Below are 14,610 nucleotides of genomic sequence, written 5' to 3' on the forward strand. Positions count from 1 at the left end.
AACGTTCAGATCAACAACAGTAAAGGAATGTTTGTCTTCGGGAAAGTGGGTGATAGGATGAGAGCTGGGTGAGAAGTAGCAACGAAGGTGGATTCATTTGGGTGGTGAAGACCATAGGTCCAGGACTAAGCTTCAGGTGGGCCAGTGGTAGAGATGCGTGCCATCAACTTTTTCTTTCTTGAACAAGAGAGAATACAGATGCTTTGTTCTCCGTTGCTTTGGTCACTTTGCTTCTCCTACATATCTTTCGGAGGGTGCTTGGAAGGATTTGCTTTGTATGCATGGGCTACACTAGAGGTAGGTCCCGAGCTCTGAGATTACTATGCTAGTAAGTATGGCCCTATTCATTGTGCAAGACAGTAAAGTCAAGGTCTGGTGAGGATATAGTTAAGTTTCAGCCTTTCCGAAGGAAACAATATATTGAAATATAAAAAATACCAAAGCTAAAGCTGGTTAGGGTTCTAGCTTTACATTAGTTAGAGTAGCTAAGAACATGCTCTTGTATAACCATAGCGTTCCCTAAAAACTGAGACTGGACTCTAAAACAAACAAGTTAGCTGTGTATTATGCAAAACAAAAGTTTACTAATGAACTTTATTTATCTATATATGAATAAGTATGGATAGCATAATCCAGGTGAATTGGGATGGTTCAGGTTAGAAAAGTAATGCCATTTCAAAGAAGTATGAGAAGAAGGAAAGATTGAAAACATGCAAGTTCATTGAAATCTTTAGAGAGTTAATATCTGCTAGTCCCAAAGGTGAACTAATTATCAACATGGTTTAGTTTGAATGAGAGAGAAAAAAGGAGAGTTTCGTAATGAGAAATCCCTCTTAGGAGGGGGAAAGAGAATGGGGCAGAAAGATCACCAACAAGGCCTACGTAACATAATGATCATGCAGTTAACTGAACACCTGACACCATCTTTGAAGATATACTAATGTTGTCCATTCTTTCCTGTGTAGCTTCAAATGTATTTCGTTTTTAAAGTAGAAATTTGTGGTTACCACCTAACTGAGGAAGATGTCTGGAAAACTTTGAAACCTGGCAACTTTGGTGGCATTTTGAAATGGTCCTAATGAAAGCTTTTGTACTACCTGTGGATTTGGTTTGGTGTTCTCATGATACCAACATGAAGTATTTTTTTTTCTTTTTTTTTTCTTTTTCTTTTTTTTTGGTATTCATTCCTTGATGGTGTTAGTCAATGATGTCTGGCAAAAGCTCTCAGCCAGTGTAGAAGTCCTTTTGAGATCTGTCTTAATAGGAGGGACTGCTTTTAGGTTTTGTTTTATGTTGGATTCCATAATGAAAAAATCTTTTAAAAAAAACAACTGGGGTATGGTATCACAAGCAGGGATGCTGTATCGGGTGAGTGAGAGAGAAACAAGCCCATTTTAATAATCACCAACTTATTAGACTTTTTTATACACTATGGTCTAAATAACACTGGCAGAATATCCAGTTAATTTAGACTGCTTTAACTACTGCCTGGTCAGTGCTAGGGAATTCTGGGAACTGTTAGTTTATTCAACACCTAGCCCCTCTGTCAGAGAGCAATGGTGCCACAACAAACAAATTCCAAGGATTCCCTAGCACTGGGCCAGGCATTTAAAGTAGTCTCAAACTAGATTATTTGCAGTGTGTTTTGGCCTTAATAAGATTGCAGGATAAAATTTGTGGCAACCACAATTTCTCCACCTAGCCTACCTTGCAGGCCAGGCAATGAACAAAAATGGGCTGGGGAAGGGTTCAAAGCATGCATTCTGGGATTGTTGAGTAAATAACGCATATATAATAGTAGATATAATACATATTAGCAGCCAGTGTGGCATAATGGGTTGAATCTTGGAATGACTCTGGAGATCAGAGTGTTGATTCCTTGCTTGGGCATGGAAAAAAAAATCCTCTTTTGACCTGGGTCAGTCAGCTGTCTCAGCCGTAGAGAATGCAATGGCCATGAAGAATGGCCTCTGAAGAAACCTGCCAAGAATCCCGATATATGTTTGCCTTAGGGTCACCTAGTAAAAAATGACTTGGAGGCACAACATCAATGGTAATATAATAGCTCTATGTGCAAGCTGTTGTCAACAGGACAGGATAAGGAGAAAACAGAAGGACTCTGAGCTACAGTAAGAGATAAGCTATCGCTGGCTGAACCTGCTCTGATTTTAAAGAGCAATGTAATGTGACCCCAGAACAATGGAGTAAGGCAGTTTTGTGCAGTGTGATGATCCTTTATGTTCAGGAGATCAGTTGGGGGGTTAACATTAATAAACAGACTTAGAATCCCAACCTTAAATCAATCATCCGTTTCTATATCACCTTGGTGACTGGGAATGATGCAGCCCTCAGATCTTGGACAGCAATCCCATCATTCCTCACCACGGGATGGGACTGCTGAGAGCTGCACTCCAACAGTAACTGGAGTGTCACATAAAAAAGAAGGGGAGACAAAAAGAACATTCAGCACTTAGACTAACTGGTTTTTATTTTAGCATAGCTTTTTGGAATATAGTCCTCTTCAGATGCAGTACAGAGTGATACTAAAGCCACACATTCCCAACCCTGGTACATAAAAATCCTATGGGGCAGGAGAAGGCCATTTTTTGTAGTGTGAGACAGGGACTCATTCTCGCCTCCTGTAAGTCCAGGGGTTTAACTGTGTGTATTTGGTCAGAGCAGAGAAATAACAAAATTATTATGGGGCCTTAAAAATTAACAGGAAATTCCTGCTGTGAGAGTTGTACAGTCAGCTCCCTGTATCATGAATTCAATCATCTACAGTTTGGCGATTATATAGACTGTAGTGTGGAATGCGGGTGTTGCAGTCCAGCACATCTTGAGAGCAGCATGATTCCAACTGCGTGCAGTGGGACATTACACTGAAAGTTGTTTTCACTAATAAATCTGTCATGCGATTGAGCAGTTTTATATAAATAGTGGACCATTCATATAAAAAGTCATGTTGTCACAGTGTTAACAAGGAGTTGTGTGATCCAGTGTTACTGTGTGTGCTATTCATACTGGGGAGTGTGCTTTCTTGTTCAGGCCTCCTGCAACTGAAACAGGACACTTTTGTGCTCTCAGCCTGGGATGGTGCTTACACCATGCGCACAATCTGCCAGCTTCCTCTCCCCTAAACCTGGAGCATTTCATAGCTACACATTAAACTGGTATAATCTAGGTTGATAAACAATGCTATAACTTACAAGTTGGAATGAAAATCAAACTCTTTGTACCATCATCACTGACCTTAGGTCCTATATTGGGAGAAAGTTGGGATATAAAAAACCATCATATATAAAATCATCATCACGCCTTCATATTTGTTTCGCACAAAGTGTCTATGAAAGATATGACCAAAACCAACAATTTACCTCTCCTTTTTGCACCAAAAGGTTAAAATTTGCCAATCAGTTCTAAAGTTGCATGGAAACAGTGTAAATATAAAACCTGAGCATAATAGTCAGAAGAAATGTCGGCCTCCAAAGTGTGCGTTTAGGAGATATACAACATAGGTTGATGGACTAAAGCTTCAGCTGTACTGTTTTTTGTTTTGGTACCATTCATAGCACACAGGGAGCATGCGACCCTCATCAGAACTAAAGCTGGGTGGGTTTTCATCTGGGTTAGCAGCAAATGCCTGGATTGCTGCTTTGAGGCCAAGATGGGGGCAAAGTGCATTGTAAATCAGAGAAGTAGAGCTGGAAGAGACACAAGGGCCATCCGGTCCAACCCCATTCTGCCGTGCAAAACTCTCCATCAAGGCACAGCATTCCAGTTAAAGAAAACAAGAATAGCCATAATAGCAGCACAGCAGCAGCAGCTCTCTTCGTTGGAGTAGTGGCCCTTAAAAGAGCCTTTGGGTCTGTTGGGATTTCCTGTTTCCTAAGCCCTCTCCCCTCGATGCGGCGTGCCAGCTGGATGTCCTTGGGCATGATGGTGACCCTCTTGGCGTGGATGGCAGAGGTTGGTGTCCTCGAAGAGCCCCACCAGGTAAGCCTCCTGGCCCTCCTGCAGCGCCATGACGGCCGAGCTCTGGAAGCGGAGTCGGTCTTGAAGTCCTGGGCGATCTCCCGCACCAGGCGCTGGAAGGGCAGCTTGCGGATCAGCAGCTCGGTGGACTTCTGGTAGCGGCGGATCTCCCGCAGGCCACCGTCCCCGGGCGGTTAGCGGTGGGGCTTCTTGACGCCCCCCGTGGCCGGGGCGCTCTTCCGGGCCGCCTGGTGGCCAGCTGCTTGCGGGCGCTTTGCCGCCGTCGACTTGCGAGCCGTTTTGCTTGGTGCGAGCCATGGGCGCCTTGCCTGCTGCAGGGAGAGTTAACTCCGAAGCCAAGAAGAAGACTACCTTCCTCCCCGAAAGCCCAGCGACTGGTGAGGGAGCGCCAGGTCAAGAGGGAGACCTTTATGGAGGAAGCCCCTCGTCTGATTGGACCAGGCAGAGGGGCGGCCCAGGGGAGGGTTTGAATTTCCCGCGCTTGGAAGGGATTGGACGCAAGGCAGCCAGGCGCTCCCTCGCCCCCGCCCCTCCTGAAATGATGGTCTCAGGGGGCTCCTCAGGGGCGGAGGAGAAGCCCACCATCCCATCCATCCATCCATCAATCTATCCCATCTATCCCACTATTCCCCCCCCCTTCTTTGCTCCTACTTCGCAGGATTGTCCTGAAACTTTAAAGGAGACCACCAGCTCAGCCCGGGAAACCCCAGGGTGACCTTGGGCGAGTCACTCCTCTCAGCCTCAGGGGAAGGCCATGGCGAACCTCTTCTGAGACAATATTGGCCACGAAAACGGCGTGAGAGAGCCGCCTTAGGCTCGCCTTGTGTCGGAACGACTTGAAGGCACACAACAACAACCACCACCCCCGGCCTCTCATCCTGGCAGGGGATGGGAAATCGCCAAGCCTCGCTTTCCTTGCCAAGCAACCTGGAGCCCTGGGCGGGTTTGTGCAGCGAGGTAATTGCCGACGGGGAAAACAACAGCAACAACTGGCCCCAGCTGAGCCAGTCTGGGAGTTCAATTAACAGGCAGCGTGGCCTAGGGGTTGAGGGCTCTGGAGACCAGGTTCAAAGCCCTGCCAATCCAGAAGCCCCTTGGGCAAGTCACACTCTCTCAGCCTCAGGGGACGGCAAGGGCAAACCTCTGAACAAAGCAGGCCAAGAAAACTCCAGGATAGGGTCTCTTGGGTCGCCATAAATCAGAAACGACTTGGAGGCACCACAAACAACGAACAACAACAAAGATGCTCCACAGAAAAGTCTTGGCCCCTCAGCATAGCATTTCATTCTGCAAAGGCATCTCGATACTGACGAGCACAAGACGTCGAAGCATCTGAGAGAAGTAGACCGCGATCATATAGAGTTAAGTCTCCAAAACAAGACTACCAGCTCCCTCGTTGTCGTTTGTTGTGTGCCTCAAGTCGTTTCCAATTGAATGGCAGCGGCCCCTGTGTCACGTTCTTTACCAGAGGCTTGCCACTGGCCTCCTCTGAGGCCGAGAAGTTGACTGGCCCAGGGTCACCCAGTGCCTTCATGGCTAAACCAGGAATTGAACCCTGGTTTCTAGAGCCCTGGACTAACCCTCAAACCACTAGCCAGCTGGCTTTGAGGCCTTTAAAGGTCCTTGTGATCCTCAACACTTCTTTGCAGGGCAGCTTGTCTAGTGGTTTGAGGGTTGGGCAGGGCTCCAGAAACCAGGGTTCAATCCCTGCCTTAGCCATCTTTAAGGATCTTTAAGGTTGACAAACGTAGCTCGGCTTAGGTGTTTCGAGGCAAAGGATCCGATTTCCAGCTGCATCCACGCTGCAGAAGTAAACGGTTTGACACCACATTAGGGGGTCATTAAGTTGCTCCATTCCCAGAATTCCAAGCATGGAGCCATGCCCAGTTAAAGTGGTGTCAAACTGGTTTACTTCTGCAATAATAGAGGCAGCAGTTTAAATCCAGCCCAATCGGAAATAGGGCTCGAGACTCGAAGAAGGAAGAGGGAAGCCTCCCTTCTTGCTCTTGACGAGGAAGAGGCGGAGTTGGAGGCAGGAGGAGACCGACTCCGCAGCCCGCCTACGCAAGGCTTGGCCATTCAAGCCTTCCATACCACGGGTTCCTTATCCATATTTAATTATCAGGGCTTGAACATAAATTTTCAAAAAAGCAACTTCGGATTTGCCATTTTATCTAAGGGACGTCACATCCTCTTACTATGCCACTGTATAATGGGACTATAGCATCCACGATTTTGGTATCCACGGGGGAGGTGCGTGCTGGGCCAAAACAAGGATACTGAAGGTACACTACAATCGTTCTGTGGATTGTGGATGCTGCTACACGGGCAACAACGGGGCTACTACTCCTGGATGCTCTTTGGAACTGGTCACCTTCCTTTGCCTAGAGAGATCCAGCTCTTCAAGTGAAATCGTGGGTGGCTCTGAAAAGAGCCTTTGGGTTGAAAAGTTTGGGAGCAACTTTTTTTTAATCTCTCAGCCAAAAGTATCTTTTTAAAAAACTCCCTATTTGCCTTTGGCCTTGTGGCTCTCGGTCTTCTTGGGGAGGAGGACGGCCTGGATGTTGGGGAGGACCCCTCCCTGGGCGATGGTGACTTTGCCCAGGAGCTTGTTCAGTTCCCGTCGTTGCGGATGGCCAGCTCAGGTGCCGGGGGAGTGATGCGGGTCTTCTTGTTTTCCCGGGCGGCGTTCCCCGCCAGCTCCAGGATCTCGGCCGTCAGGTACTCCAGGACGGCGGCCAGGTAGACGGGGCCCCCGCGCCCACCCTCTCGGCGTAGTTGCCCTTCCGCAGAGGCGGGTGCACGCGCCCACCGGGAAGGCAGGCCCGCCCTGGAGGACCGAGACTGGCTTGGCCCTCGCTTGCTCCCTGCTTTCACGGCCGGACATGAGCTGCATACCACTGATCCTCCTCCCAGAAAGGCAACGCAACACTAAGCCTCATCTCGTGAGTGGGGTTCCTTTTATACCTCCGAACGTTCGGCGCCGGCCATTCGGATTGGCTGGTCAGGCTTCAGCCAGTGAGGAGCCGAATCGGGCCTCCGGCCAACTGGGGAAAGGAGAAGCCGCTTACCCCCAATCGGAACCGGGCGTTCCACAGCCTTTGATTTGCATGTGCGCGCGCAAGGGGGAGGGGCTCCGGGGCCACGCAGCCAATGGGGATGGAGACACCGGGCTGCCTTGTTTTGCATAGAAGCCTTTAAATAGAGAGAGCAAGCCTTGTGCCCAAGAAAATTATTTCTATTGCTTATTTGGCTTCCATTTTGTATTTATGCACAGGCTTTGCTTTCGATTTACAATGTCTGGCCCAGCAAAGTCCTGCTCTGGCTCCCAAGAATAAAGTGCGCCTTTTATCTGTTGGGGTTTGTTATCTGCTGGGTACCAAAATATGTGGATGTTCAAGTCCCATTAAATTCAGTGTCCTAGTAAAGTGATAACTAGTTAACTGCCAATGAGTGGATTAAGTCATGGCAACTCTGTGGGTGAGACATCTCCAAGACCCCCTGTCCTCCACACTTTGCTTTGTTGTTGTTAACCGTTTCAATTGGTTGACTGGCCGAACCCAAAGGGTGCTCAACAATGGCTCCTTTTCATCCTGGAGAGAAGTGACCAGTGGGGTCACAGGGCTGTGTCCTGGGCCCAGTGCTATCAACATCTTTATCAATGACTGTGGATGACAGAATTGGGATCATACTTATCAAATTAGAGGAGTAGCTAATACCCCAGAGGATAGGATCAAAATTCAAAAACCTGAATAGTCTTGAAAGCTGGCCAAAGCTAACAAAATGAAATTCAACACAGAGAAATGTAAGGTACTGCACTTAGTGCGGAAAATAAAAGCATAGATATAGGAAGGGGACACCTGGCTGAATGAAACTATGTGTGAAAGGGATCTGGGAGTCCAAGTAGACCATAAGTTGAACATGAGTCAACAGTGCAATGCGCAGCTAACAAGGCCAATTGCAATTTTAGGCTGCATCAATTAAAGTATAGCGTCTAGATCAAAGAAGTAATAGTGCCACTGTATTCCGCTTTGTCAGGCCACCTGGAAATTGTGTCCAGTTTCTGGGCAAAACAACTTAAAAGGGGACATTGAGAAACTGGAGGAGGGCAACTAAAATAGTGAAAGGTCTGGAAAACCAGCCCTACGAGGAACATCTTAGGGAGCTGGGGATGTGTTAGCTTGGAGAAAAGAAGGTTAAGAAGTGACATGATAGCCCTGTTTAATACTTGAAGGGATGTCATGTTGAGGAGGGAGCAAGCTTGTTTTCTGCTGCTCCCGATACTAGGACCCGGAGCAATGGATGCAAACTGCAGAAAAGAGATTCCACCTCAACATTAGGAGGACCTTCCTGAAGTAAGGGCTGTTCAACGGTGGAACACACTCCTTCCTCGGAGTGTAGTGGATTCCCGTCCTTGGAGGTTTTAGCAGAGTCTGGATGGCCATCTGTTGGGGATGCTTGAGAGTTCCGGCATGACAGAATGGGGTTGGACTGGATGGCCCTTGCGGTCTCTTCTAACTCTATGATTCTAACACACAAGTGACCTTGGGCAAGTCACACTCTCTCGGCCTCAGAGGATGGGAATGACAATCCCTCTGAAGAAACCAAGAAATACTGTGATAATTTCACCTTAGGATCTCCATAAGTAAAAAAGGAATGACAGCACACAGACATATATAACAACACACGCACACACACACATAGGTTACTGTAGCAAACAGAACGTGGATGAGAGACCACCAAGAAATACCAGGTGCTGTAGGTTATATTTTCAGAGGAAACTGGCTAACCACCTCTGACTATGCCTTCCACATAAAAGGGAATCAGGGCCTTCCTTCAGTTTCAAGTCAGTTACAGCAGATTCATTTAACCAATGGCATTGAATGGGATTTTAGTACTTTTTGATTTACTTTCAACAATTGACTCAATGGAGCTTTTTGAATTGGGAGTACAAGCGGGGATTGGGTGCAGGCATATAATTAACACTGTGTTTCAAAGAACATACACACACAACCTCTGCTCCATTTGAATCAAAAACTGCTGGATCACTCTGCTGCTCAAGTAGCTCCAAAGGTACAGATGTTTCACATCACTAAAAGAAATGCAAAAGCTAAAATATCATAGAATCAATGACAATTTAAAATAATGCCCCTGAAAAATGGACAATGCGTGTGTTTATGTGCATGCATGTCTTTCAGGTTGCCCGTTCACTTATGGCTGCCCTATGATTTTTCATAGGGCTTTTAGGCAAGGAATACCTAAGTGGTTTTCCCAGTCCTTCCTCTGAAATACAGCCTGCAGCACCTGACACTCTTTGGTGGCCTCCCATCCAAATACAACAAAGTGGGCCTGCTAGTTTAATGCACTTACTAAAAGCCTTTCCCCATGAGTGATTTCCAAAGATACACTGAACACAAACAAACAAAAAAAAGACTTTTGCTGCCTATTTATACTTATACATGTTATAAGCATACACTTGAATGTGACACAGATCCCCTGAGAACTGGCCGACCCACTAGTTCCTGAATTACAAGACTACTAAAATTAATAGAGTGGGCAGATTATAATCCTTAACAAGGTGAATTAGACTGTGTTTCTCTAATATAAAATAAGAACAGTTTGAAGGAATTAGTACCAAGCACTGCTAGAGATGGAAATTAAGATAATATATAAAGAGGGAATTGAAAAGGAAAGATGTGAATGTAATTTAGTAGATGTTTAAATTCGGTTTTGATTGCATTTTCGCTTTTTAAAGAATGTTTTTAAATGTTTAATAAAAATATTTTTAAAAATAATCTTATAGTGTTCAAGTTTAATAAATAGTTTGATTAAGATGCAGAAGGAGAATTTAGTTATGATAAAGATCCGAAAGCATCCAGGAAGTCAATCATATCTTTTTTGTCTGTTGTTGTCAAATGTTAGTTAATTGTATTGTCATTGTTTTATGGTTGTATGTCATTTTTAAAATATATTTTAATAAATTTTATTTAAAAATAGAAACATATTTTATTGTTGAATTAATGAAGTAGGAAGGAAGATCCCATGTTCTCTTTCAAAATTATTGGGTGGCAATCCAGGAACCATTCATATTGCTGTAGTGCTAATATAAATAAAGCATAATAATAATAATAAAAATAATAATTGTGCACCTTCAGGTTGTTTGAGATTTATGGCAATCTTAAGGTGAAACTCTCACAAGATTTTCTCAGCAAGATTTATCGGGAGGAGGTTTGCTATGGTCTTCTTCTCAGACTCAAAGTGTGGGTTGCCCAGGTGGGTTTCCATGGACAGGGCAGGATTGGAACTCTGGTCCCTGGAGTCCTGACCTGTGAAGAAACCTCTGCACCTCATTAGTTCTCTCCTAGGCCTGTTTTTAATGCAATCAGAATTGAGACAGAGCAGGCACCTTGAAAAGTCAGTACTTAGTTTCCTTTTCCATGAATGTCACAAAGTACTGTAATTCTGTTTGCTATTTGTACCAAGAGGGAGGAATCAGAATGAGAAGAGAGGAAAAGAGTCCCGATGGCAAGTTTGTATCAGTTTCCCCCACTCCCTGCATCTGAGGAAGGATGCTCAAGCTGCAAAAACTCATGTTATCACCTTCTTTTCTTGGTCTCAAAGGTGCTACAAGATCCCCTATATTGAGAGAAAGGCAGGATATAAGGAAGTAAAATAATAATAACAATCCCTTTGCATACGATCATACTAATTTTCCAGACTAATGTGGCTCTGCATCTTTACTCTTGTTGCATTTTTGGACAAAGAGTAGGCTTCCTTTTATTGGGCTTGTTGTTGTTGCTGCTGTTGCGTGTGCCTTCGAGTCGTCTTACCCCAAGGCGACCCTCTCCCAGGTTTTTTTTCATGGCAAGTTTCTTCTGAGGAGGTTTGCCATGACCATCCCCGAGGGAGAGAGTGTGACTTCTTGCCCAAGATCACCCCATGGGTTTCAGGAGGACTGTTTGCTGAGCAGGGGATCCAAAGAACCCTGCTCTGTATACTCCAATGCTCAAACCCAGGCAACGTTGCCTTTTAGCCTTGCAAAAATGAATTCCAACAAGAGGCAGCGAACACAACACCAACACACACACCCCTGCGGTGTGTACATGCGAGGAGTTTAATATCCAAACACAGGAGAGGCAACAAAAATGAAATTTACAGAGCTTTATAAATAAACAACAACAACAACAATAATAATATAAATAAACCACCATCCCTCATGACCGCCACCAGCATCCTGATCTTGATCATCACCATCTCATTTAACGCTGACTTGGAAACAAAGGAAAGGCGCCAAGTTTTCAGCTTCAAGAGGCGATGTCTGATTGGTCATTTCGAAATACCTCGCTTTCCATTGGCAAGAGCGGCGTAAGCAGCATCCTACGTGAGAAGGGGGCGAGTCTTTGCCTCCAGTCCGAAGTTTTCCCTCTGGTCGGGTTACAGAGTATAAATTCTCGCGCTCTCAGCGTCGAAGCACATTTCTTCGCTTTGTTGGAAAAGTGAGCTGGGAGGATGTCAGGACGAGGCAAAGCGGGAAGGGCCTGGGCAAAGGGGGCGCCAAGCGTCACCGAAGGTGCTCCGGACACACCAGGGGATCACCAAGCCGCCATCCGGCGCCTGGCCGCCGCGGGGCGTGAAGCGATCTCGGGCTGATCTACGAGGAGACGCGGGGGGTGTCAAGGTCTTCCTGGAGAACGTCATCCGCGACGCCGTCACTTACACGGAGCACGCCAAGCGCAAGACCGTCACCGCCATGGACGTCGTCTACGCCCTCAAGAGGCAGGGACGCACCCTCTACGGCTTCGGGGGCTGAGCGCCCAGCCAAGAAAGACCCCCTGGTCACCACCACCAACACCAAAGCCCTTTTCAGGCACCCACTGGCTCACTCAAAAGGCTGAACTTGCATTTCGTTTGTTATTATTTGGCAAGATTTGATTCAGGGGAGGTTTAGCCTTTGCCTTCCCCTGAGGAGGCTGAGAGAGTGTGACTTGCCCAAGGTGAGTTCCCATGGCTGAGTTAGGGATTCGAACCCAGGTCTCCCGAGTCATAGGCCCAAAACACACTGAAGAAATAATCCGCTTTGAGACTGCTTCAACTGCCTTGCTCAGTGCTACCTGGGAACTTGTGTGCACCAGAGATCTCTCAGAACGAGAAGGCTCAATGTCTCACAAAAGCTACACTCCCGAATTCCCTAGCATTGAGCCAGGGCAGTTAAAGCCGTCTGAAATTGGAGTGTTCCGACACTGGAAGCTACTACGCCAGCCACACTGGTCTCTCACACATTTCCACTCCCTCCCCAGCTTTGGTGCATCCGCACGGCAGAAATAATCCAGTTTGGCACAACTTCAACGGCTATGGCTCCAGTATTGAATTCTGGGAATGTAGTTGTTGTGGGGCCAGACCCCTCAAGAGAGGTGAAAGGTCTCACAAAACGACGATTTGCTTTCATCTGCCCATAGCCTGCTAGCATTTTAGCTTCTGGCTTTCAATACATTGGAGGGATTAAGCAGCCTTTGTCAAGTCCTTTGTTCTGCTATTGTTGACGTCACGGCGCCTATAGCCAATGAAGTCAGCTGTGTGCGAGGCGCAAAGGGCCTGGGACCAGTAGTTTGGAGAGGAGATGGCTGGTCTTCTGTCCCCAAGATGTACCTTACAAAAACAGGAAGGCGGGTCCTCTGCAGCTATCATTGGGTGCCAAGTTCTCTATTAAATGCATTTTATTATTCAGGTGAAGACTGCTAACTACCTTCGCTGTAAAGAAGACTGCATTGGCCCAGCTCTGTTTTTCTGTTTGGGTGGTTCTGCAGCTTTAGCATTTCTTCACTGTGTTAAAATTGGATTTATATTCCCTTTCTCCCAAAGGTACTTTGACATGTTCTTGGTTCAGTGTCAGAGTCATAGGCCCAAACAGATTTCCTTTCTCTCCAAAGGCACTTCCCAAGAGGTTCCACCTCTCTTATTTACTCTTATTTAGACATCAGATTCCACCCACATTCCCATTTGCAGTATTTCTTGGGCTAAAAAAGCAATCTTGTAGCACTTCTTGGAGATGTGTGGGAGAAAGAAGTTGTGTAGCGAAGGTTTCATAGACAGGGCCTAAACAGACAGGCAAAAATAAAGCTGCTTTGGGTTTAAATGACGCATGTGCATTTTAAGAGTCCAAAAGTCGCACCAAAACCACATCCAGTCCCAAGGACTGGAGCACAGCTTTGGCGAAGCTTCTGGCCTCTTAAGATGCGTGTGTCATTGAAACAGCATGCCTCCAGAGTGACCCAAAGCAGCTTTATTTGCCCTATCTGTTTGGGCCCACAATCTATTAATCTTTGAGTTGTCCCACTCTTTTTCAACTGATTAAGATTTTTTTAATCAGCTATATTTGGAGGACAAGTACACAGTTCTTTTTTCAGGGGGACCGGACTGGTTTCCTCCACTGCTGGTGAGGAAGAGATGGTGACTGCTTTGGGCTGGGCTTAGAGAAGATCCAAACTAGGATGTGGACTAGCGGGTGACCACCAGATTCTCCTGAGGGTTATCCGTTTATTTTAAAATACAGTGGGCCCTTGAGGTCTGCTGGGTTGGTTCCAGACCATCTGTGGATAACAAAATCTGGGGATGCTTGAGTCCCATTAAATATAACAGCACAGCAAAATGGTGTCCCTTATATAAAAGTGGAAATCTTGCTTTGCAATTTGGAATTTAAACTTTTTAAGAATATTTTTTAAGCTGTGGATGTTTGAATCCGTGGATAAAATATCAGTGTATAAGGAGGGCTGACTGTATAATTAATAAGCAGAAGTTAAGTAGGAACATTTTCAGTGCTTAGCTGCATGATAGGGAGGAAAAAAAACACCCACATGACCAGCCCCATTTTGTGAAGGCCTCCATAGGCATAGATTCTGTGTCCACGGATTCAACCACCATGGATTGAATATATATTATATTTTAAAAATCCAAAAAGCAAAGCTTGATTTTGTCATTTTATATTGTATATAATAGACTTGATGTTGGGGGGTCCTGGAACCAATACCAAGGGCCCACTGTACAATAAAGCTTATGAGACCAGCATATTCAATTTGCCATGCAATTATCAGGCACAGGGTTCTTTGCCCTCTGGTCAAATAAATGTGGCAACCAGGGTGACATCATCTGCGTTGGTTGATTGACCATAGGAGATTTAGTCAATTAATAGGTAATATTTCTTCATACCTAAAATTTACCTGAGGGATGGTGGAGGTGGGAAGTGTATTTTTTTTATTTTCAGATATGCCAGGCCTGGCACTACGGTTGGTGCAGTTGGCCAGCTGTGGATACCCTCTGCAAATGGGATCACTTAGGTTTGTGATGTGGGTGCTGCCATTCTGTTCAGATGTGGCACATGTTAAGGCTTGCACTGTCCAGTTTCCTCATCAAACAGAGTAGTAGTAGTTTATGGAAGCCTTTATCCTCCAGTTCTACCAAGTGGAGGTGATACAAACTCAATTTATGGTGGACACAGAGAAAGAGAGGGCTGTGACTTTCTTCTTCTTGCCACTTCCCACATAGCCCAAAGAGGCTCTTCCTTGCAGTGATGATGAAATGAAGATACAGATTAGTGAGGTAGTGGACAGCAGGGACAGT

The 14,610-nt window shown here is 45.8% G+C and overlaps 3 pseudogenes; 1 reads left to right on the plus strand and 2 right to left on the minus strand.

Moving 5' to 3' along the window:
* LOC121920477 overlaps nt 1–4,293 on the minus strand; it is a 17,740-nt pseudogene extending 13,447 nt beyond the window's left edge.
* A 2,012-nt stretch (nt 4,294–6,305) lies between these two features.
* LOC121920810 lies at nt 6,306–6,883 on the minus strand (annotated as a pseudogene).
* A 4,622-nt stretch (nt 6,884–11,505) lies between these two features.
* Nucleotides 11,506–11,842, plus strand: LOC121920815 (annotated as a pseudogene).
* The last annotated feature ends 2,768 nt before the right edge of the window (nt 11,843–14,610 follow it).

Source organism: Sceloporus undulatus, chromosome 2, assembly GCF_019175285.1.
Source record: "Sceloporus undulatus isolate JIND9_A2432 ecotype Alabama chromosome 2, SceUnd_v1.1, whole genome shotgun sequence".
Taxonomy (NCBI): domain Eukaryota; kingdom Metazoa; phylum Chordata; class Lepidosauria; order Squamata; family Phrynosomatidae; genus Sceloporus; species Sceloporus undulatus.